This window comes from Cynocephalus volans, unplaced genomic scaffold (assembly GCF_027409185.1).
Source record: "Cynocephalus volans isolate mCynVol1 unplaced genomic scaffold, mCynVol1.pri scaffold_35, whole genome shotgun sequence".
NCBI lineage: Eukaryota > Metazoa > Chordata > Mammalia > Dermoptera > Cynocephalidae > Cynocephalus > Cynocephalus volans.
The window spans coordinates 6,227,281-6,251,272 of NW_026902463.1; the positions used below are offsets into that span (position 1 = coordinate 6,227,281).

The following is a 23,992-nucleotide window of genomic DNA, read 5'->3' on the forward strand; positions in this document are numbered from 1 at the left end:
CCCCATCTCTGTTGTCTGGACACCCCTTAGCCCCCAGGGGAGGTGGCCACTTGGTGGCTGCATAGATGCACCTGGCACTGGGGAGAGGAGCCCAGGCTGGAGGCGGCAGTGCTTGTGTCATCAGCATAGCGATGACAAGGAAGGGACGAGGGGACGTCTGTCACCAGCAGACCCCGAGGGTGGTCAGGGGCCATCCTGGCTGAGGCCGGTTCTGAGCTACACACGGCAGCGGCCTCGGTGGCTCGAGCCTCTCAGTTCAGACGCGTCACGCCTCTAAATCCAGCTGCTGTGAAGTTGCCATGGCGCAGGCTGGTGGCTCAGAGGGCTGCTCTGCTGTGCATCGCTGGGGTGGGGGGCAGCAGAAGCGCTCTGCCCTAGGGAGGGTCTAGCGGTGTCAGCACTGCCTCCTGGCTTTGGGACTTTCCGCACGTGCTGCGGTTTCCACGGTTCCCACTCTGCATGGCACTGTGTATCGAGGAGGCCGCCCCCTAACTCCAAGGTGTCCACGGCCTGTTTGGATGACAGAAGCAGGGCAGAAAAGCTGCTGCTTGAGCTATCCAGGGGAGCAGCTGGATCCCAGCCCTCTTCTCAGCCCCTGAGCCCACACCGGTGCTGCCGCAAACGGCCTGTTTATCTGACTCTCCAAAAACTAAATAGCAGGTTTTCACCTGTTCCCAGCTGCAACAGGACTTCAGCAAGGCTTGGGGGGAATCCTGATCTCCAGGGACAGGAGAACTGGGATAGATTCTCTCCCCCTCCTCCATTTCCCAGACACCTGCAGAATAAAAGAGTCATAATTTTTTTTTTTTTTTTTTTTTTTTTTTTTTTTCCTGGAGGACCTCTTGGGAGAACTTAGGGGGAAAACATCAGGAAAATCATACTTTCAAAAAATAAATGAAAGAATTAGTTCATGACTCCAGCACCTTAAATATCATGAAGGAACTTCTGGGAACCAGCAGTGAGTGCTTGATGAGGACACGTGATTTCAACCCAGAGAGACGGTGAAACTTCGCAGCAGACTCAGAAATTACTTACAGCACGCCTGCGGCATCGCCAGGGCTAGACTGGGCTCTAGGTGTTTAGGAGTGTAAAGGGCAGTCTGCGCATGAGTTTCCAGGGGCTGCCACAACAGAGGACCACGGGCCGGGCAGCTCGAACAGCTGAAGCTTGAACAGCAAGGTGTCCTCTCTCACCGTTCTGGGGCACAAGCTCAAGATCGAGTGTCAGCAGGACTGGCTCCTTCTGAGGCTGTGGGGAAGAACCTGCCCCATGCTTCTCTCCCAGCTTCCAGCGGCTGCAGCGGCCTTGGCTTGTAGATGGCCGGCTTCCCCCGTGCACGTCTTTCCTATACCCAAACTTCCTCTTTCCGTAAAGACACCAGTCGTATTGGATTATAGGCCCATGATAATGACATCATCTTACCCTGATCGTCTGTAAAGACCCTATCTCCAAACGAGGTCATATTCACAGGTACTGGGGATTATGACTTTTGGGGGAAACACAATTCATGCCATACCAGTCTGCCTTTCAAAGATATACAAGCAATCACAGACATACATAATAATATCAATAGCTAACTTTTACTGAGTACTTACCATGTGCCAGACATGGTGCTAAGCACGTTACACTCATTCAGTAACCCTGCAACAGCTCTGTGAGGTAGTACTATGAGCTGAATTGTGCTCCCCCACCCCAGTTCATAAGTTGAAACCCTAACCGCCAGTAGCTCAGAATGTGACTGTATGTGGTCTCACAGTGATAAAATGAGGTTGTGTGTTAGGGCTGGCCCTAATTAAATGTCCTGTTCTTATAAGAGGGAATTTGAGCACAAAGAAGGGATGCTTGTGCATAGTGAAAAGACCACGCGAGGACACAGGGAGAAGAGGGCCTCACGAGAAACTGGCCCTGCCACACCTCAATCTTGGCCTGCCAGCCTCCAGGACTGTGAGAGGATAGAGCTCTGCTGCTGAAGCCCTGTTCTTGGTATTTTGTTATGGCAGCCCTGACAAACTCGTACAGGCAGGAACATATACTCTCCCTGTTCTTCTGACAAAGAAACTGAGGCACAGAGTGTTACCAACCGGCCAGGCTTGCCCTGCCCTCTCGCATTAAACAAATGACCTCGAAGTCCAAAAGCTGATGCAAGGATTGGAAGGTTTATTCAGATTACACGTATTCAACTAAATTTCTGACCAAGCAAACAAACAAAGAGAAAAGAGGAGCAGTGGGGTCCAGTTCCGCCTAGTCCCAATCTGCGGGGCCAACCTACTCCATTAACAAGAATTGATAAAAGCAGTTCTCCCCTTTGTTTTCAGCATAAAGAAGAAAAGTACCAACTAGATTTAAATCAGAAAAACAAAGCATAGCCAGGAGCCCTCCACGGTGCACCTGTACAGACGTGGATACAATCCAGCAAACAGAAGAGGGCCGGGAAAGTCAGAGAAACGTAAAGAGAATAAAGCATTGACTTGTCAGAACTTAGGCCAGGGACTCCAGGAGAGATCTGCCAGCAGCAGAGACATGGGAGCAAAATAGTCCCAGTGGCCACTTGCCTCTTGCAGCTGGGGTCCTCTCCGATGCCCTTCCAATTTTTGCCAGTGATTAAATTAGGTTCTCGGATTCCAAAGTCATAGAAATGAACAATGTACCCAGCAATAGAGCAAGCAGCGCTTTATTAAAAGAGGAGATGGACTTATGCATGAGGGGGGTAGCAACAGTAAAGCTAGCCCCCCCAGGGGAGCTGCTCAGGGTCTTTTTATAGGAAAGGAGTTAAGGGGTGGCAGGCAGCATCACAGGAGGTGTTCCGTTCTGTTCTTCCTGGTTGTGTCATGGGTGCATGCTCAGTAGGCAGTGCTATTCATCATTGTCACCCCAGGAGGGTCATTGTAGCAGTCACCTTGACACTTTGTGCACAGGTGGGAATTCCTAAAGCGGTCTTAGGTTAAACTGTAACTTTTACAATTATAGTAAACAAGCCTTGGGGAGGGGTTTTGCCACTCAGGAAATATCTGTTTCCTGTCTTATGTCAGTCTGTTTTGTCAGGGCAGCCCATGGGGTAATCATTTGCATGGAGGGGTCTCATGACTGAGGAGTGGAAAAGTAACAAAGTGTCTTCTGCAGGGAAAATGGAGTCAGTTTGGTTCACAGGCTTAGCCTTACTGTTTCAAGAGAGGTTTAGTGACTTGGCTCATGTGGTCAGGACCCGACAGGAATGAGGCCTCTGTCATTAAAGGGTTTGGGACCACCCCACCACTGAAGCCCTGCTCTGTAAACGTGCCCTAGATCCTGGGGCTGCAATTGCCCCCTCTGCTATGATACCTGATACCCAACCTGATGACTGGACCCATTGAGAAGAAGTTGGGGCCTTGGCCAACTGGTTTCCTGACTTCTTTTCCTTTTCTCTTGAGTTCCCACTCGTGTCTGGGCCTGGCTTTCGCCTCTGAGGCTACAGAGATGGGGGTAACGGGAGAGACCATGGGTCGCTGGTGGGGGTGGTCCCCTCCCGACCCATCCCTGTCTCCATCTCCTCCCCTGGTTCTCTCCCTGGGCCCAGGAGGTGATTTAAGTGGGACTTGGTTCCCGTGAGACCCTGCTGAGAGTCTGAGTTCCCGTGGCCTCCTGGACTCTCTCGCCTTCGGAACTGGGGACGAGGTACACAGCCCGTGCTGCAGGTTTGTGTGGGAACAACGTTTATTGGAAAAGGAGGCCAGAAGAACATAGAGGGGAGCCATGCGGGACATGGAGGGGATCTGTACCTGTCCATAGCCCGTGAGCCCTAAAGGAATCCCGGACCCCCCACATTTTCTGCCTCGTCTCTGGTCATGAAAGTGGAGGGTGTGTTTGATCACTTACATCTTTTTCGACACTCCTGGGGAAGGCAAGAGGTCAAAAGACGTTCTCTGAAGCCCCCTCAGTGCTGGGGCGTGGAGGTGTGTGGTGGCCACCTCTCTCTCTGTTGAGATGTGGTTTTATTGCTGGGGCTTCTCCCCTGTGTGTGTCCTCTGGTGTTGGACGAGGTGTGGCTTTTGGCTAAAGCCCCTCCCACACTCCCCGCAAAGGTAGGGCTTCTCCCCTGTGTGTGTCCTCTGGTGTAGGATGAGGCCTGACTTGTTACTGAAGCCTCTCCCACACTCTCCACACTTGACTTTTGCAATTCTTGAGATTCCTAACCCCACAAATAATTTGCCTGTGTCCTCTGGACGCACTTTCTGGCCTGTTCTGGACTCTTCTTGAGAACTCCCCATTAGTCCTTTGGGTGGGCTTTAAAATGTGTTTGAAATTCTCCTCTGCTTTGTCCTTTTATATAAGGGGTTGGACCCTTCTTTGACCTCTTGACCTTCAGCCTTGTCATTCCAGCTGTGTGGATCAGAACGTTGCTGCTCCTGATTCTGACAAACTAGATGGAGATTCCCTGGCTGGAGAAGTTCTCTTGCAGATGTCCCTGGGAAGGTCTGAGAGGAGTGATTGTGTTCCACATGTTGCCTGAGGAATTTCTGACTGGAGAAGGCCAGAGGGCTTGAAGAACATGGGTGGATCTCTGGCTTTTGTTCTGCTGAAAGAGGAAGTTTTTGGTTAGGGGAGGTGTAGACAACACTGTCTGGGACATCTGCTTTGTTGTATGGTAAGGCCTGCTCCCCTAATCATTCCTCATGTGGTAACGCCTGCTGTCTCCCACCGAGTGTTCCTTTACAGTCTTTTTTCATTCCATTTTTTGTTCTCTACAACTTCCACAGAAATCCAGAAAGCCTAGGTCAAGGGCCTTGTCTATGTACCAGCCAAACCAGGGACCTTCAGTAGCATCAGAGGCAGCTTCAGTCTTTATACAGAAGGAACTGCAGTGACTTTGCCACACACACTACAAGTATCTTCTGGGTCATATCATATCGTCTTCTCCCCCTAATCTCTGGGTACTTTTCCTGATAGAGCATCTGCAGCTATTTTATTCTACTGAGAAATAATAACTGACTTTGGATTACGTAGATGGTGATAGATTTTGGATGTGTTGAACCCTCAAAACTCATGTGAAATTCTGATCCCCAATATGGCAGTGTTGGGAGCTGTTTGAGTCATGGGGGGAAGATCCCTCATGAATGAATTAATGTTCTCCCTGGAAGGTGGCAGTAGTGAGTGAGATCTCACTCTATTAGTTTCCACGAGAGCTAGTTGTTTAAAAGACCCTACCACCTCCCCCATCTCTCTTTCTCATGCTTCCTCTTGCCGCTTGTACCTGCCAGCTGCCTGCCACTTTCCACCATGAGTAGAAGCAGCCTGAGGCTCATGCCAGATGCAGCTGTCCCAGTATCATAAGCCAAATAAACCTCTGTTCTTTATAAACTATCCAGTCGCAGGTATTGTGTTATAGCAACACGAAAAGGAGCTGTTATGGATGGACTCATCCTTAGTGACTTTTCTTATGAGGGAAAAGGGATCTATAAAGTCAGGAGCCACTTTGTCTGGAGATGCACAAATGTAGAAGGCAGTGTAGAGTAGTGGTTAAAGAGCACTGAATTTGAGTTTCCCCAGTCAAAGACATTTAATTGAGGACTCTTGTGTACCTGGTTCTCCATCAGGAAGTGGGATTCAGAGTGGTCCAGTCCCCCTTGAGTAAAGGACTCTGGTTCCTGCTGCCTAAACTAGATTGTGAATTGCTTCTCTCTCTGTCCACAAATCATAAAATGAAAATATGTCCTTCCTTGGGTGACACGCCAAATATTCCTACTTGAGTTATTTCATTCAGTCTTAGGCCATTTCAAATTTAATAGAAAGTTCTGTTTTAATTGTATCCCTAATCAGACTTTTTACCTCCTGACTTCCACCTTTATCCAACCCACCATCCTCTCTTACCTGGAGTCTAAAGTGGCCTCTGATGGGATTACCCACTGCAGTTTATTTTCTGAAAATTAACCAAAACTCCACAATTGTTTCCATCTTAGGAAAATCCCCAGTTTCTGGGCAGGAATCATGGGCACTACATGTCCAGGCTTCTGTGTATCTCTCTGACCTCTGCTCTCTTCTCTGCTTCCTTCACCTGGGTGGTCTCAGCCATTCCTCAAACACCCTCACTCTCTCCTGCCTCAGGGCTGTTGCACGAGCTGCTCCCTCTGCCTGGAGTCCTTTGCCCACAACTATGCACCTCTCAAATGTTATGTCCTGAGAAGAAACTTCCCTGACCATCCCTTGTCACACCCTCCCTCCCCTCATGATGATCTCTAGGCTCTTTTCTGGATTAGTTTTCTTGAAAGCACGAATCACTGTCTGATATGCACATGCCTGTGCGTGTCTGCGTGTTTCCTTAATTCACGTGTCAGCTGCTCAAGAGCACATATTCTGATCATCCTGTTCTGTGTGTATTTCCTGTTCCTGGAACATCGTCTGGCACAGAGTAGGAATTCACGTGACAACTAATTGAAATAATGAATGAATGAAAAACAATATATGCATGTTATTTAGAAATATGGAAGAAATTAAGAAACAATTAAAAGAGCCAGATGAAACTGCCTTGATAAAAGAGCTGGTAGGTGCTTGAGACTTTTTCTTTGTCTCTAAGCCTGTCAGGACTATATGTTGTTATATATTTTTCATATAAAGAAGTTAAAAAAATAAAATAAGAACAGAAATTTCAAAATATAAATTGTCCCTAAGAGTCAAAGGCAAATGAAATGAATCCTTAATTTCAGAAGCACCTGATTTGAAATTTTTCCATCTTTCGACTGCCTTTTACTCTACTTAAGAGTTGTACCATGAAAATTCCCAAGGAGAATTCTTTCTCTTCTGTTCTATTTAAAGAATAATAGTGGTGCCCACCTCTCCCTGCTGTGAGCTCTTTCTTCCACTTGCTGTCCCGCTTGATACCCAGCTCCTGGCCATATTCATCCCCGTACCAGACCAGCAGTTCACAGCCCGGCCTGATGACCTGGCAAGTTCGATAGAAGATCTGCCCGTGGTATTGAAAGGCCACCAGGTTCTGCTCCTCATCATCCCGGGCACAGTTCACATACCTGGGGTTGAGGCAGACAAAGGGACAGAAAATAACAGGCAGTGAGTCTCCACTACCTGCCAGGGCCGTGTTGGGCTTGTCACCAGATGGTCAAGGCCCCCATGCTGTGACGGGCCATGCCGTTACCCTCCTCCAGGAACCTGCTGTTCATACCTAAGCCTCTTTCTCCAAGTCCTGCTTATGGTGCTCATCCTGCCTGGAATGCTTTCCCCCCCTTTGCCTACTTATCCATTCTTCAAAGCCCAATTACAAACTTACCTCCACCTTGATTGGCCATAAAATACTAACTTCTCACTTCTCTAAACTCTCAATCGATTTCTGCTGATAGCACAGAATTTGGTGTTTGATCAATCATGTACTCCGCTTCTGGATTAGCACACATCATTCTTTACTCAGCCCAAGTCTATCTTCTTTTAAGAGACCTTTCTCTAATCTCCCATAGTTTACCCAGGTGCCATTCACCTGCCTCCCTGGGTTTCCATAGAAACTTAGAGGTCCCTTTGTCCTAGCATGAAAATACAGAATAATAACAGTATGTCCATATTCTTATCTTCTAATAAAATGAGAGTCCCTCATGGAAAGGGGCTGGCCCATGCAGCACAGAGGCCCGTGACCACCCTGCAGCTCACTTCTCAGGCTTCAGGTTTTAATTTCATTGAAGCTGGCAAGATTTCCTGCCCTCACAGTTTAAAGGTCCCTTGTTTTAGGTTGTCTTGGCCTTGTGTACTTCTCCTATAATCAAATGTTTCACATCTCCGCGCAATAGTCCTCCACGAGGGCATGGGTTGTGTGATCTGTTCATGTGATGTACTCCATTTTCTAAACAAGAATATAGTAAGTGCTTAATAAATGCTGATTAGATCAATGAAAGTGCGAATCCAGCATCCCCAATGAATCTAGGCTCCTCAGCGTTTATTCTGGTGCCCCAATTTTGTCTATCATAGAGATTTAGTTTTTTCATAAAAGAAATGGTAATATTTATATTTTATCTCTTTTTTCCTGGATGTTCATTATATGAAAGAACATTGTAAGGAGAACAGAGAGTGTAAAATCCATCGAGGGAGGCATGCTGAGGAGGAAAGAAGCCGAGCTTGAGAGAGATGAGTGTCCCTGCTGGAACCCGAAACCTATTGGCCTTACCTCATCCAGTTGGCCCGAGATTTGTCCTTTCCATCCACATACTCAGAGCAGTTTCTCCCCTTGGTGATCTGAGTTTCAGAAAAATAAGTTAGTCATTTTGGGGTTGAGGGGCAGGTAATAATCAGAATTATTTTATTGTACTGTCATCGATGCATTTTGAGCCTGCATGGATTCAGCCGCCAATGGTGACACATGCTGTGTACTCCTCAGCATCATCTACACATCTGAGTTGATTTGTCCAGTCAGAGCTGAGGCCCCATAGGGAGAATGCACTTTTTCTGTCTCCGTGCCACTTTTCTCCCGCTCACCCTCTGACCTTTAAATAGGAGTTCCAGGTTCATGCAAAGACCACTAAGTACACAGAGCTAACCATGTTGCCAGTATCCATGTTCTAGCATGTAGAAGGTGATGTCCCACCAAAGGCACAGAAGGGATATAGGAAGCCAGAAGATGGGGTAAGGTAGGCCCTTCTCACCATCCAGGAGTAGCCACTGTTGGCTGCCTCTTCATCTTCTGTGATCTGGCCCTCAAAGGGGCCAAACTGCAGACCCAGTGGAAGATCGGATGCCTCATTCCATACTCCAAGCCTGGCCTCAGGGATGCCCGACGGCCCAATTCTCAGCCCAGGGGGCAAAGTGAGGGCTGAGCGGTTGGGATGCCCCTTGTCCACTGCACTGTCCTTTACAAATGTAGGGGGTCCATGAGCCACACAGCTGTCGATGAAGAAGTCCTGGCATTTCTCACAATCTGGAGGTGAGAGCAGCAGGGATTTGGAAAAGTATAGTGCATGTTCCTGGATATAAAGAGCTTCAGAAAGAGCCCAGCAGTTACATAATTTAGCCTCAATCCTGTATCCCAAGCCACCAGAGTAAAGGAATGATTTGGGGTCAAACAACAAGATAAAATTATTCTACCGGGATATAGCCTTCTCCATGAGTGGGCCAAAAGGGTCACTTACACAGGTAGTCATCATCCTGAGGCTCATCGACCTCTTTGTATGACCGACCCTTTCTTTCTCGCAGGCTGTACACCTTCACTTCAATCTCCTTTCTCTCGAGTTCTACATTGGAGAAGAGTAAGTGAGTGAAGTTAGGAGTCTGGAGTGTTTGTTTCTGTTTTTTCAGAAGATGTGAAATCTCTTACCATCAAATTATTATCTATCCTTCTACATACTCTGGCTCCCCACCCCTTCAGTACCTCTTAACTATTATTTCAGAGAGACTAAGACTCCACACTGACTACAGATGCATAAGTCAATTTTAGTTTCTGGATTCCCATGATCAGATTGAACCTCCCAAACTTTCTACTTACAAAACAGTTCATTCATGCATTTATTTATCCACAAAATATTTGTTGAGGGTGCATTACATATTAGGCATGGAACAAAGGCATGGATGTACAATAAGAAAATGTGGTCTCTATTATCACAGTTGTATGTATCAGTTCTTTTATATTTAATTTAATGCTTTTAAAACATATATGAGCTATATGTGTTTATCTTCATTTTACAGATTAGCTTTAAGGAGTGCAGAGAATTTATAATGTCTGCCCAAGGCCCTAATGATTCTGCGTGGATTAAAACAAGCGTGTGACTTCAGAGTTGGTGTTCCCACATGCTATTCAGTACAGTACCTAACTTCTGGTCTCAGCATAGTCCAGCTTAAGTGCAGGCCTATTGAAAGTCTTCGCCACATATCTAGACCATACTCATCAACTTTTCTAAAGGACCTAGAGGGGATAAAGTCCCCAAATTATTTTCTCTTACCCAATTTTTGTCTAGAGTGCCGTCTGGAGGTACTTGCTTCTGCAGGAGGGGACACTCGTTTCTGGGCCTCCTCTGAGTCACTTGTGTTCAGGAAATCTGTTGTTCCGGGCAATTTCTTCAAACTAGATTCATTACTTAACAGTGCCCTGGACATTCCCTTTAATGTGAGAGTCACATATTAAAAACCAACATACATTTATTTAGTTTCTTAGGGCTTGCAACATGTTTTCACATGTAGGAGTTTTGTTCAACAGTCCCTTGAAAAACCTGGAGTGTCTGAATACCAGAGAGAAAGGGAAAGGCCTGATTGGGTAGTGACTCCAGGACTAGAACCCATGTCTTAAGGCTCTTTTCTTTCAACTTTCTCTATATACGTTAGAGTGAGGGAGGGAGAATATTTTGGAATACTAGCAGGAGACTCAACCAGGTCTTTGAAAGAAGGAGGTAGGGGCTTATAGAGAAAAAGAGGGGATCTTCTATGAACTAGTAGACTTTTGATTGAAAGAGAAATGTAGAAAAGCACAGAGGGTACAACACACATCTAGAAAATGAACAGTGAGGTTGGGAAGAGAAGAAACAGTTGGTATAAATGTATGCAGACAACTAAGAAAGTGATGCTAAGAGTTGCAAACTGCCATAACCTGGAAGGAATATTTAACTTTGGAATTGAATGAACTGGTTCCTGTACCAATTCTACTTAAGGAAGGGTGTACTATTAGTTAATTCTACTCAGCTTTCTGATCCACAAATTGGCATGCATTCTCATTCTTAATGGTATAGTGAACATGAAATGCAATAATGTTCACCAAAGTGTTTTGCGAGTTGTTAAATACAGTGCAAACATGAGATTAATAATTTCTCTTATAGTCCTGACATCGATTTACCTCCTCAACCATCTCTACAGTTGAAATCTAATTCAAAGATATTATCTTCAGCATTACTTGACCCTGTTACACGTATTTTAATTTGCAAAACTTGGAATCATTCAGAAAACATTCAGGGGGCCCTCAGGGGCTCTAAGCCTCGCCTGGGACTCCTGAGAAAAATCGGGTATGAACCATGCTCTCAAAGAACTCACAATACAGAAGCAGCAGGCTAAATAAATGATTCGAAACAGCATGACATTTGCCTAATTTGGGCCCAGAGAAAGGAGTAGTTACTTCTTCCTACAGGGAGGAGAGTTTAAAATCAGTACCAGGATGCATTTCTACTGGATAGTGTAAAATACATGAAGTGCTAAGTCATTTTCCTATCTGTTGTTTCTCAGTCAAACCTCAAACTTCTCAGGGCCTGGAGCAACTTTCTCACATCTGAAAGCATCCCTTATGAGAGAGTAGGAACTATCTCCGCCTTCCTCTGGGACCGTGCGCAGTGCAAATTGACTGTATATTTGCAAGTTTCCCTCAGAGTGTCTTAGCGTATCTCTCACTTAGCACAGCAGACAAGAATTAGGTTGAAATAATCAGTCCGATGAATAATGTAAAGGTGTCCGGGTAAGGCAACATGAACTTTACAAAACAGGAAAGCTTTAATGAGCTTGTAAGTACTTTAGAGAATGAAGGAGTATTGGATTAGACTGAACCACTACTGACTGTGATCTCAAACATTTCTGTAGCTCAGTTTTTTCATCCACAAAATGGTTATAGTTATAGTTGTAAGGTTTGAGTGAGTTTATTCATGTAAAATGCTTAAAATAAAGTCTGAAATATTGCAAAAATAAAACGAGTGGTAGTGATTATTGTTGCTCTTCTTATTAACTCTTAAAATGATGATGTCAGACATTGTGCTGAAGAGATCAGAAAAGGAAGGCAGCAGTCCTAGGATACTCTGCACATTCTCCTTCCCTTCCATGTGTTTGGATCTTCCATGAGGAAGATTGACTTGTCGATAGGATTTTTCAGTTACTCACCTTCTGGTGTTTACTCTGTCCCACTCTGAAGGCCGCCCGAGGAGGTTTGACTAAAAGGTGATGAGAAACCAGTGTTTTGGTCGGTAAATATTTCCCAGCTCAGAAGATTCTCATTAGGGACAGAGAATTCTGAACTAGAGTGACAATTCCAAGTATTATCCACGGGTGATTTGAAAACGGTTTCTGAAGTAACATTAAGACCTTTGCTTCTATTGGAGGCATTGCTAATTTTCTTAAAATGTTTTTTTTTTTTAAAAAAGAGAACCCAGTGTCTTGGTGTTAACACCACACTCTCACCAACTGAGGTAAATGGTCACGCACCACAAAGCAAAGAAAACAACACCAAACCTCATCTCTGCTTCTTCTTGTGTTCACAAGGTTTCCATTACATTTATCTTTTAAAAAATGAATTGGCTTAACTTTCATGAAAAAACGCTAAACAAAACCACACAATGGAGGAAAGGACAGTCTCTTCAAGAGACGGTATGGGGAAAACTGGATCGCCATATGCAAAAGAATGGAGATTGACCCTTATCTTACACTACATACAAGAATAACATCAAAATAGATTAAAGGCCTTAATCTAACACCCAAAAGTATAAAACTCCAAGAAGAAGACATGGGAGAAAGACTCAAGAAATCGAATTTGGCCATGATTCCTTGGAAATGACACCAAAAGCATCAGTGACAAAAGCAAAAATAGACAAAGAGACTATGTAAAGCCTGAAAACTTCTGAGCACTGAAAGAAAAAATCAGTGGAGTGAAAAGGCGACCTACAGAATGAGAGAAAATATTTACAAACCATATGTCTGAAAAAGGGTTAATACCTAGAATATCTAAAGAACTCCTACAACTCAACAACAACAAAAAAAACTCAGTTAAAAAATGGGTGCTATGACTGGATTTTGCTCCTCCAAAATTCATATGTTGAAATTCTAATTCCTGGTGTGATAACATTGGGAGATGGAGCTTTGGGGAAGTAATTAGGGTTAGATGAGTTCATGAGGGTGGGGCCCTCATGATGGGAATAGTGCTTTTACAAGAAGAGGAAGAGAGAGATTCCCCCCAAGAGGTGGAAGCAACCTAAATATCCATCAACAAGTGAATAGATATAGAAAATGTGGTATATAAATACAATGGGCTATTATTCAGCCTTAGAACATAAAGAAACCCTGCCAATGCTATGACGTGGACAAACCGAAGACATTTTGATAAGTTAAAGAAGCCAGTCACAATAAGACAAATATGGCATGGTTCACTTATATGAGGTATCTAAAGTAATCAAATTCATAGAAACAAAGTAGAATTGTTGCCAAGAACTGGGGCAGGAGGAAATGGTGTGTTGTTGTTCAACGGGTGTAGCTTTAGTCATGCAAGATGAAAAAGTTCTAGCAGTTTCTTGCACATCAGTGTGTATATAGTTAATAATATCAAACACTCAAAAATTGTTAGGAAGGGTAAGTTGCCATTGTGTGATTTCTCATAAGAAATCTCAAAAGGAAAAAAAAAAAAATTCTTGTAGAAATCCCACAAGATTTCTCGATAAGAGATGATAAAGTGACTAAGGGGGGGATCAACTGAGTGCAGATAACGATGTATGACAAACCATGGGGTTAGTCATGTCTTCTTCTAAGACCGTTGATCCAATGACTGAACTATTAAGACATTAGGGTTAGAAAGCTTTTTGGTGGATTTACAGTTCAATGAAAGTTTAGTTAATTTCCCGCTGATTAATTAACAATGTCTAGCAAAACCATTCTTTCTTTATGACTTTAAAGAATGGTAAACTTTAAACGTATAGAAAAGTACAGAGAATAATGCTGGAAAACATAAATCCACCACCATGCAGTCCCATTTCAACATTCTGCCACAGCTGCTTGAGATGTTTTTATTTCTACTTTTTATTTCAAAATTCAAAAGTAAAAATAAAACAAACAAAAAAGGTAACTATGACGCAGTGAAGCCTCCTGCCAGCCCTTCCTCCTTCTCTTGTGATAATAACTTCTGAGTTTGGTATTTCTTACTCACATTCAGATTTTTATACATTTAGCACTTATTACTGTATCTGTAAATAAAATATGTAATTATTTTACAGGTTTAAAACCTTTATATGAATAGCCTCTTACTGTATATACTGTATTGCACCTTGCTTGTTTGTTGAACATTTACGTTTTTGAGAGAACATGGTCTCCTTTGTTAACTCCTGAGATAAAGCCGAGACCTCAACCCAGGATGGTTTCAGGAGGTCACCTCTAATTCCTCCTGGCCCCTCACCTTTCTGTCGAGGTGTCCATTCTTCATCAGAATCCTCAGTGTCATCCACATGGTGCTTGGTCTGCCTTTGGTGACACAGGAAAGCTGGTTGAGAGGCTCCGACACCTGGAAAGAAGCCAAATCTTTGTCCTAAAAGGGAAGAGGTGAGAGGAGGAACAAAGGGTGGTGGCAATGGAAAGCACCACAAAGCCAGTGTGGCTCAGCGCGTGCTGGGAGAGTCTTGAAAAAGGTCAAGATGTGAGCTCTGCATGACTAGTGCCGATACTCAGCTGTGCACTGACAAAAAAAAAAAAAAAATGATGAAGAAGAACAAAATTACCCCTCCAGATTTGTCTCCATACAGAAGGGAACTGTGGGCCCATGCAGCTGCCTAAGAGAGAGCCAAAATAACACGGGGACAGAAGACCTGTTTTATATTTCGCAGGCCGGTCTGCAACCAGCACTTGAAGTTACCTAAATTAATCAGCACATTATCGTTCCTTCTCACATTCCTATAGTGAATTTTCTCCAGTTCTCCCATCTCTGCCCATTCTTCCTTGGAGAAGTATATGGAAATGTCTTTGGAAACATCTTTAGCCTAGAGAAAATAACATAGTTCATCAGTGATTTACTGCACACATCACAAGATCGAGTGGGGCCTTTTCTTCTGCCTTGTAATCTTAACAATCAGAACATAGGCTGGGGTCTTGCGGTGGTCTCTATGAAACAAGGATAAAGATGTTCGTTACCTCCCTCCCCAGATTGTGTTCGGTTTGAGAGAACACAGCATTTTCCTAGCTCTCCCCAACACAGAGAGTTTGATTCTAGTCTCCTTTTTGCCCTCATGTCCCAGACAGGACCAATTGTCCCCATTGCATGCACATGCACAGCCAGGGTCACACAGAGTTGCAGGCCACAAGTCTGTGGCCCTCCAGACACCAGCTGCTTGTCACTAGTACCCCCTCTCCATCCTTCGTACAAATCCTGCTTGGAGCTTCGCTCGACTTCCCCCACCTCTCACCATGGGCTTCCGCCCTGTTCTCCCTGCATCTCCCTCAGGGTTCTCCTCTGGGGAGATGTTGGAGCTCATGGTGCTGGGACAGGATGGCAGGCCCTGCTCCACCTCCAAGGTAGAGAAGGTCCCGTGAGTCTCCGAGCTGCAAGGCCAAAGCTCCTGTGGAAAGAGAGGTTGTTGAGAGGGGGCCACAGCCCAGACCACTGCCCAGAGCCAGGCTCTGTCTTCTCCACTTGGCCAGGGTGTCCAGACCAGGAAGTTGTGGGGACCCTGCAAGGACTGGAGGGCGTTGGGGAGGTCTGGGGGCTATTGACGGGATGGGGGGGTCTCTGCTGGCCATCACAGACCACCTAATGTAAGCTGTTTTGTTTCAGTTCCCCTGCATCTTGATGCATCTGAGGAAGGGTGGCAAAGGTGACTGAGGGTCAAGGCTAGGCGTCTTCAAGGGGATACCTGAGGTGTGAGGGCTAGGGGAGTCCCATGGAGACCTTGAGGGCCCCTGACTGGTGGGACTCAGGTTACACTGACCAGCGGGGCTCTCCTCCAGCGAGAGGAAATGAACATTTGTCATAGGAAGGCTTCTGGGATCTCCACCAGGAGATTCTGGAAAAGTCTGGGAGTAAAGCAGCCTGGATCTCTAAGGAGCAGCAATCCCTCAGGCTGAGGAGATTGGGGGTCTCCAAGGCCAATGAGATTTGGGATCTCTCAGGCTGAGGTTCTGGGGGTTTCTCAGGTCGAGGGGATTTGGGGTCTCTCAGGCTGATAGTATTTGGGTTTTTTCAGGACAAGATTTTGGGTCTTTCGTGCTGAAGAGATTTGGGATGCTCAGGTTGAGAGGCTTTGGGATTCATCAGGTAAAGTGAATTTGGGGTCTCTCAGGATGAGAGGATGTGGCATTTTTGAGGCTGAGGAAACTCGGGGTCTCTCAGGCTAAGGAGATTTGGGGTCTCTCATTAGGGGGCATTAGGCTCTCTGACACTGACGTTATTTGGGGGTCTTTGAAGCTGAAGGACGTTTCCAGGCTGAGCAGGATCTCTAAGGTTGGGGAAAATTGGTCTCTCTGTGGCTGCGGTATTTAGGGTTTCCTAGGCTGCGGGGGTTGGGGTGCCTTAGGCTGAGGGGAATTGTGATTCCTCAGGCTTAGGGTGTTTGGGCTCTAAGCATTAGAGGATTTGGCGTTCCTGTGGGTGAACGGTAGATTTGAAGGTGTCTGAAGCTGAGGTGCGTCGGTGTCTCAGGCCGAGGGGGTTTGAGGTCAGTCCAGGTTAGCGGATTCGAGGTGTCTTGGGGATCAGGGGATCTGGGGTTTCCCAGGCTGAAATTTGAAGGTCTTGGGCTGAAGGTTTACAAGGGTTTCTTACTGCACGGCAAAGACTTCCCGAGTTCCTGTCAGTCTCCCTGGCTTTCTCCTGCCGCGCGGCCCACCCTGGCCTGGCGCCCGCTCGGATCCTCTCAGGAGGGAGACGACCGTTGAAACGGCCACGCAGCCGCCGGTACCACCAAACCGCCAATCCGAGCTCCCGCCAATAAGCGATCAGGAGGGGATAAAGGGGCAGGGAGTAGGGCGGAACCTAAACCTGTCAGTAATAGGCACCACTTCTTTCCCGCCTGGTGGACGATCCTGCCCAAAACCTCAGGCATTCGCCACTCTGGGTACTGCGCATGCGTCAGTCAAGAAGCCTCGAGTACTGAAGAGCAGTCTCTCAGGTCGTGACCGGCCTTACAGGCTTGTCATGAGGCCCAGATCTGGCTCTCAGCACTAGGGTAGCCTTGCCCCGTGGTCCTGTCCACAGGGGATCTCAAAGGGGTTAGGGTTAGGAGTTATGGTTAGGGTGAGTGTTATGGTGAGGGTGAGGGTTAGGGTTAGGGTGAGGGTGAGGGTTAGGGTGAGGGTGAGGGTTATGTTTAGGTTTAGGTTTAGGGTGAGGGTGAGGGTGATGGTGAGGGTTAGGGTGATGGTGAGGGTTAGGGTTAGGGTTAGGGTGAGTGTTAGGGTTCGGGTAAGGGTTACGGTGAGGGTGAGGGTTAGGGTTAGGGTTAGGGTTAGGAGTTAGGGTTAGGGTTAGGAGTTAGGGTTAGGGTTAGGGTGAGTGTTAGGATTAGCGTTACGGTGAGGGTTACGGTGAGGGTGAAGGTTAGGGTGAGGGTTAGGGTGAGGGTGAGGGTTACGTTTAGGGTGAGGGATAGTGTGAGGGTTAGGGTTAGGTTAATGGTTAGGTTTAGGGTGAGGGTTAGGGTTAGGGTGGCTCCAGAGGAGGATCCTACCTGCCACTTCCAGCTCCTTCTCAATTATGTTTCTGCAATGGGGAAAAGAGATAAATCTCCTGAAAACAGTGACTGATGTAGCTCCAAACTCTCAAAGAGGTGGACCCTTCCCACAAGTGTGGGCTGTATTTAGTGACGTCTTCCAAGAAGGACATCATGGGGGAGAGAGTCACTGAACAGGGACAAACCTGACAAACACTCTGCAGCCAGGTGGCCAGGATTGGCGTCCCCAATGGAGGGTCAGGTTGGCAGCAAGTGCCTTTGACATGAGGTGCTGAGGGGGACACCCTGCTCTGTGGTCTACCCCCAAAACCCTTAACCCCGTGTCAACCTGAGAAAATCTCCAGACAGAGGACATCCTACAACCATTGGAGCAGAAGAACTACACGCAGTCATAGCCAAGGAGCCTGAGATGTGAGGACTTTACGTATCTGTTTCTTCTGGGCATTGGGGCAGGAGGCCTTCAGGGAAAGCTAGTGAAATCAAACGAGGTGAGGAGTGACAAGCATGTAACAGTGTCGGCCCTCCAATGGGACAGGTGCCTACACTCACATCACGGGTGGACTGTGGGAAAAGGTGGCCAAGGGCCAGGGGCTACCCACTCCAACATCTGCAAGTTTTCTGAAAGTCTTAAAGTTTTCCAAAGTGAAAAGATTTTTTAAAAGCTTAAGTAACATCCAAACAAACCCCAAAACCTAGACATGAAGACCCTAATCTGTAAGTGGCACCTGTTTCTGGTGGCAGGATTACACGTGGCTTTTATTTTCCTCTCTTCTGTGTTTTCCAGACTTTGCATAAGGAACCTATGTACAGATACTTTTAAAATGAAGAAAAGCATCCTTTAAAACATGAAATCATTTACAAAAAATTTTTTAAAGATTTTTCAGAAGGATTAAACAGCTGGAAGCTTTGAATGAGGTGTCAGTGGATGGGTGGTCACACCCGGCACTCACCTTGTCCATGGATCTGGAGGGCCAGAGCAGGTACCTGTGGCCCCCGAGACCAGTCAGGCACCGAGTGGTGGTCCCCGTGTCACACAAGCAGTAGCCTAAGCGAGTCACGGCGGGTAGTGGGTGGGATCCGGACGCAGGGGCGATGGGTGGCCTCAGCAGCCCCCGTCCTCAGGTGCCCGTCTGAGACTGCACGCGGGGCAGCTCCTGCCCCCACCGGCCTGCAGTGACCGTGCAGGCCATCCACGGGTGTGGGGTTGGGGTCGGACTCACCTCAGCTCTGACGTGTGGCCCGTCCTGCATGATCTGATTGTCCATGTGAGGGATGTGAGCCACCCCGAGACGGAGCTGCAGAAAGCCAGCGTGCTGTCTGCCCTGCAGGGCCTAGGCCTGCCCGCCCCGCTCCTGGACTCCATGGTGGAAGTGCACAACAAGGGGGACCTGGTGCCTGGGTGAGCCAAAGACCCAGTGCCGGCTGAGCATTCCGTTCCCCAGGTGTGGCCAGCAGGCGGGCAGGGGTGATCTCAGGACAGTTCCTCGTTCCCAGCCTGGGGTTTGCCTCCGCCTCTGCCACCTCTTTTCACTCTTCCATGTCCTAACCATCCGGTGGGGCTGGTGTCTTCACCTTGCACCAATTAAAGTGTCACAAGCCGGCTGTGGGTGGGTGACAAGGGGACCCTCTTCTCGACAGGTCATCCCTGAGGCTGAGCCGGGTCTGTGTCCTCTCTGGGTCTGTGTCCTACCCTGGCAGGTACAGCCCCACAGAACCAAACGTCCTGGCTGTGTCCACCCTCCTGGGGCATGGGCTGGAGGAACTGAGAACTGAGCTGGAAGAGGCGGTTTTGAGAGCCACCAGGAGATGGGTCCTCACCCTCCGTGTCCGCCTGGCAGGGGCCCAGCTCAGGTGAGCGGCCTTGGCGGGCGGGAAAGGGTGATGACCTGGGTCCCAGCGCCAGGCCCAGAACTGGGCCTTTGGGTGTTTGGGGAGAGCCACAAAACAGGCAGAGCACCCCCAGCTTTAGATGTGCAGGCATCAGCTGGGATTATTTTTTTTTAATTGATTATTCATATTCAAGGAGCACAGAGCTATCACCTCCTGTGCCCAAGATGTGATGATCAGATCAATACTCTCAGTGTGCCCCTCACCACAAATTGCAGTTATTCCCTGTGTCCCCACCCAACCTCTCCCCAGCGTCCCTCCCCCTGCCCCCCTCCACCCTGGCAACCCTAGGTCTGTTTTCTGACTCTGCAAGTAGCTGGGATGTTTCTGAAAGGACCTGAGCTGTGTTAATGACTCAGCCTGCGTACACCAGGTGCCTAATCTGTGCTCATGGACATTCTTGGGCTACAGGCTGTACCTCCCTGAGCAACACAAGGAGGTCTGAGCAGGGGCTTGGGGGTGGCTAGGCTGTCCTCCAGGGTATTTATGCTGAAACTGACCAAATGAGTGGAGGGTCCTCACGGTCTTCATGGAACGTGCTTCTCCGTCCCCAGCTGGCTGTAGAAGGAGGCAACTGTGCAGCAGGTGGACGTGATACCTGAGGACGGGGCAGCCGATGTTACAGTCACCATCAGCAACGCCACCTATGGCAAATTCTGGAAGCTCTTTCCGGAATGAAAAGACACCCTCGGCCAGCGAATCGCATTTTTCCAGCATCAGAGCAGAGCAGGCCACCTCCGCCTGTGTGTGCCTGGGCGTCTGCTGCCAATGACGACACCACGGTGGGGCTGGTGTCACCTCGGAGTGGGCGGCTGGAGTGTCAGCTCTGAACCATCCAGGCCAGCCATCAGTGCGTGGCAAGAACTGGTTTCCCTCTGGGATGTTTCAGTGACGAGGTATTAAAAGCTTTGTTCTGAGGCGCCTCAACTGGCATTTCTAGTTCTTTCAGCGCGTGCTGGGCACCGGGTGTTCACGGACTCAGAGACTGCCCTGCTGTCCCCTTGCTGGTGTCGAGACACAGCCCAGAAAACTCCCCACAAAGGTAAAAGAGAAAGAAAACAGTTTTATTATTGGAAAAGCAACAAACCAGGAACACCGCTAAGAGATCGCAGAGACAGAGAGAATCTCACCTTCCTAAATGCAGGTGGATACAGCCCATCACATACACATCCATTGTCTTTACCCAAAAGAAAAGTGAAACTACTTACATCTTTTCAAGGAGTGGGAAATTACCTCTTAGAGCAAAACTCCAACAAAGGCAGGGAGACAGGGCCCCACTTAATGCTCACGTTGCACAGGAGGCTTCTCGGCTCCTGGAAAGACATTCATGGGATGCACAGCTGGCCCCAGGCTCATTCAGATTTTAAAGTGATCTGCAGAGTCGCAGACACTGAGGGAGCCCTGCGATGGCACGTTTTCCTAAGGAAATGCCTGAGAGAAGTCGGGTAGTGTCCTTTTTCCCTTTTGGCACTAAGGAAAAATCGTATTTTTTTCTTAGGTTTACATTCAACTTATAGTGGTCAGTGTTTTTGAGTTCCAGAATTCAGCATTCAGGGATAAGTTTAAAAAAAAACAAAAATAAATCTGTACCCCTCTCCTGAGTGTGTGAATGGGGTGCGTGTGAACTTCTCCAATGGCGGGCCAGGTGGCCCTGCTGTACACACAGCCCTGCCAGACACACGGCCCCTCCTGTTCCTTTCCACTCCCCCCAGCTCAGTACCTGTCCTTCCCACACCTCTCACAGGTGAGGAGTGTAGGCTCCAGGGCTGGGGCCGTGTCCTGGGACCCACAGGTGAGGACAGAGCTTGCACGTGGTCCCAGCTGCACCCTCTGTCTAGCCCTTTGTCCCCAGCCTCACAGGGTGGATGACACGTGCAGGTCGCCCAGGCTTTACTAAGTGGAGCAGAACAGCCCCCTCGTCTGGGACAGGGACCAGTAGGTGAGGAGACCACTGAAGGCCTCAGGACTCGGTGGCTGGAGACGGGTGCTTCCCCCAGCCCATCTGGTTCACTGGGATCTGCTGTGGAGGAGTCACTTCACCGCAACTTTGGAGACTCTCCTGTGGGCTGTGAAGCATCGTGCTTGGGCAGTGCCTCCTGGGGGCTCGTGGGGTACAGCCCACCGCTTGCCAGCCTGTGGCCATCCAGGGGCTGTGCCCACTGTGCTCCTAGGAGCTCTCCCAGACACCCCCTCCTGGGACTTGCAGGGCCAGATGGATCCCGAGACCTCTCCCCATCTGCAAGGCCAGCTTGTCCTCCCAGGTCTGGCTCCAGACTGTGTCTGGTCCTGTCCAAGTCTTCCCTGTCTGGGTGACACAGGAATGGCCGCACGGGGTCTGGTCTCCTGGCTGTCCTCCAGCACCCACCTGGCCACTCTCGTGGTCTCCACCCTGACTCAGACACTGAGGGAGAGCGTGGCCCCCACTGCTTCCTCAGGCACAGCCCAGTGAGAGACCCCCTGCAAGGAGCTCGGCAACACAGGGGCCTTCATGTGGGAAGCGAGAGGGTCTCAGGGAGCCCAGAGGGGAGGGTGGGGGCCTCAGGGAACCCAGGGGACAGGGTTGGGTGTCTCAGGGAGCCCAGAGGGGAGAGGGGGTCTCAAGGAGCCCAGAGGAGAGGGTGGGGCTCTCATGAAGCCCAGAGGAGATGGTGGGCATCTCAGGGAGCCCAGAACAGTGGGTAGTGGGCTTCGTGTGGGATAGGCACAGGTGTAGCACCCCGTCCTTCTCAGCTCCCAGTGTCTCCAGTCTCCTTGCTTTGCTGCTGGGCCTGTCCCTTCCCAGTTCCTCAATCTGGCTGTACCAGAGCACTGGGGTCCTGAGAACAAACCCCGTTGGGTGGGAGGAAAGCAGGACTCAGAGGAGGGGGTCTGCGTTGGGCTGATCCCCATGGGGGCCCCTCTCCCGGATCTGTCACGTGACGGGTTGCGAGAGAGCCCGAGGTGCACCCGTGTCACATAGGTCCCCTTGCAAACGTTATCGGGTAGTGACACAGAAGCTGCACTGTCTGCTATGAAGGCGGGAAGTTGAGCAGACTCAGCCCTGCACGGGGCTGGCGTTCTGTGCACAGAGCAATGGAGTCCCTCCCCGCCGGAAAGCTCTTTCTGACAGAGCATTTCTCTTTGAACTCAAAAGCTTCAGAAGTTCGTCTTTAAAATTCAATACACAATCTTTACTTAATGTCCCCATGGCGGAGCTTAAATCATGCAAAACTCAAAACTTTGACCCAATCCTTGAGTTTCTATGACAAAAGTAACCTGAGGAGGAGAGAGGCAAGATTTTATTGTTTTCTTTTAACTCTGTGATCTGAAAAAAGTGTTCAATCAAGGTAACATTTTCTAGATTCTTCCCATGGATTATTCTGAAATCTACCAAAATTGTCTTGGCTGTTTCCATGGTCACAAAAACCCATAAAGACATTTGACTTTAATTTCTTTTAATCTCTGGAATTAAACGAGTCATGCTGAATAGCACAGACGACGGAATCATGATACGGGTTTAGTGGAAACACTGGCCATTGTCACAGACTTATCCTTAAACGTGTTCCTTCATTTCCATCGTGCTCTTCCTGAGCATCAAGCTTTGGGCTGCTGGATCCAGGAAAGTCATGGGTCTGAGGTAGCCAGTGGGTGGTGGCCCATGAGTTTGTCCTCCTGGATTTCAGGTACCTTCATAGAATCATCGCAACTGGATACCAAAAGTATAAGCAGATTTTCCTCTGGAGAACGACTAATTGGATTCCAAACAACACACGTCAACGTAGATTAAAGAATTATTTTTAAGACTATCCTAAGAAAACCTGTCTTGTTCCAGAACATGGACAAACAAGAATCCCTAGCTGGGTACCCTCTTACGAGGGAACTGGAAGACAACTTATGTCTGGTATCCATTATGTGGCTGAGAATTTAAACCACCAGCTCTGAAAAACTAGATGTACAGAAGGAGGTATTTCTGTGATTTGGGGGTTTGTGAAACCTGGACCCCTCAGTATTGGGAAGTGAAGCAAAAACCCACTTGGAAAATGTCACATCACCCAAGGACGGCAGGCCACAGTGGGGGAGTCTCATTTGTACCCGTTGGCCTTTAAGTTTGGAGGTGACCAACTGCCAACACAGGCCAATGCCACTGAAAGAAGAAATTACTACATTAATCAAGAGGATGGGACCGTCACCGCACACGGGGCTGTGGGGAAAGCCCTGGTGTGTGTCAGGAGGCAGGAAGGGGCGACGGAGAGCCTGGGTCACAGCCTTTGCTGGAGCTTCCACAGGAGTGGAAGGCAGGCTGCGTGGACAGCTCGGGGCTGGTGAGTTTGTAAAACCACAGTGGGCTTCTTGCTGTGGGTCCTCTGCTGGCCTGATACCCAGCCCTGAGGTGACTGAGGGCAGGGAGATACTGGCTGGGTGTGTGACAATTAGGAAAAGGGGCTTCACAGGAGCAGAGTGCTCCGGAGCGGGTCGCTGGCTACCTTCAGGAGTTTGCTGGCCCTGGGAAGGGCAGTCTCTTTTCTCATCTGTAAGGCCCCCAAATGCCAGAGCATCCAGAATTTGAAATAGGAAAATGTAGTTAATAGAGCCGGCCCTGTGATGAAAGGTGCCAAACAGACAAAAATGTAATCTAAGAAAACACAGAACAGGCAGAAACGTTGGAAAACTGACAAACCCACCGTGGCCTTGGAGGAAAGGGAAGAGTTACTGGCAGGCAGAGAGGGTGGGACTGCAGGAAGGACAGGTGGGCTTGCATCTCAGCCGGCAACTGGGGA

General features: G+C 48.2%; 1 pseudogene; it reads right to left on the reverse strand.

The window, feature by feature from the left end:
* Positions 1–265: 265 nt before the first annotated feature.
* On the reverse strand, positions 266–15,155 carry LOC134369051 (histone-lysine N-methyltransferase PRDM7-like; annotated as a pseudogene).
* Positions 15,156–23,992: the final 8,837 nt, after the last annotated feature.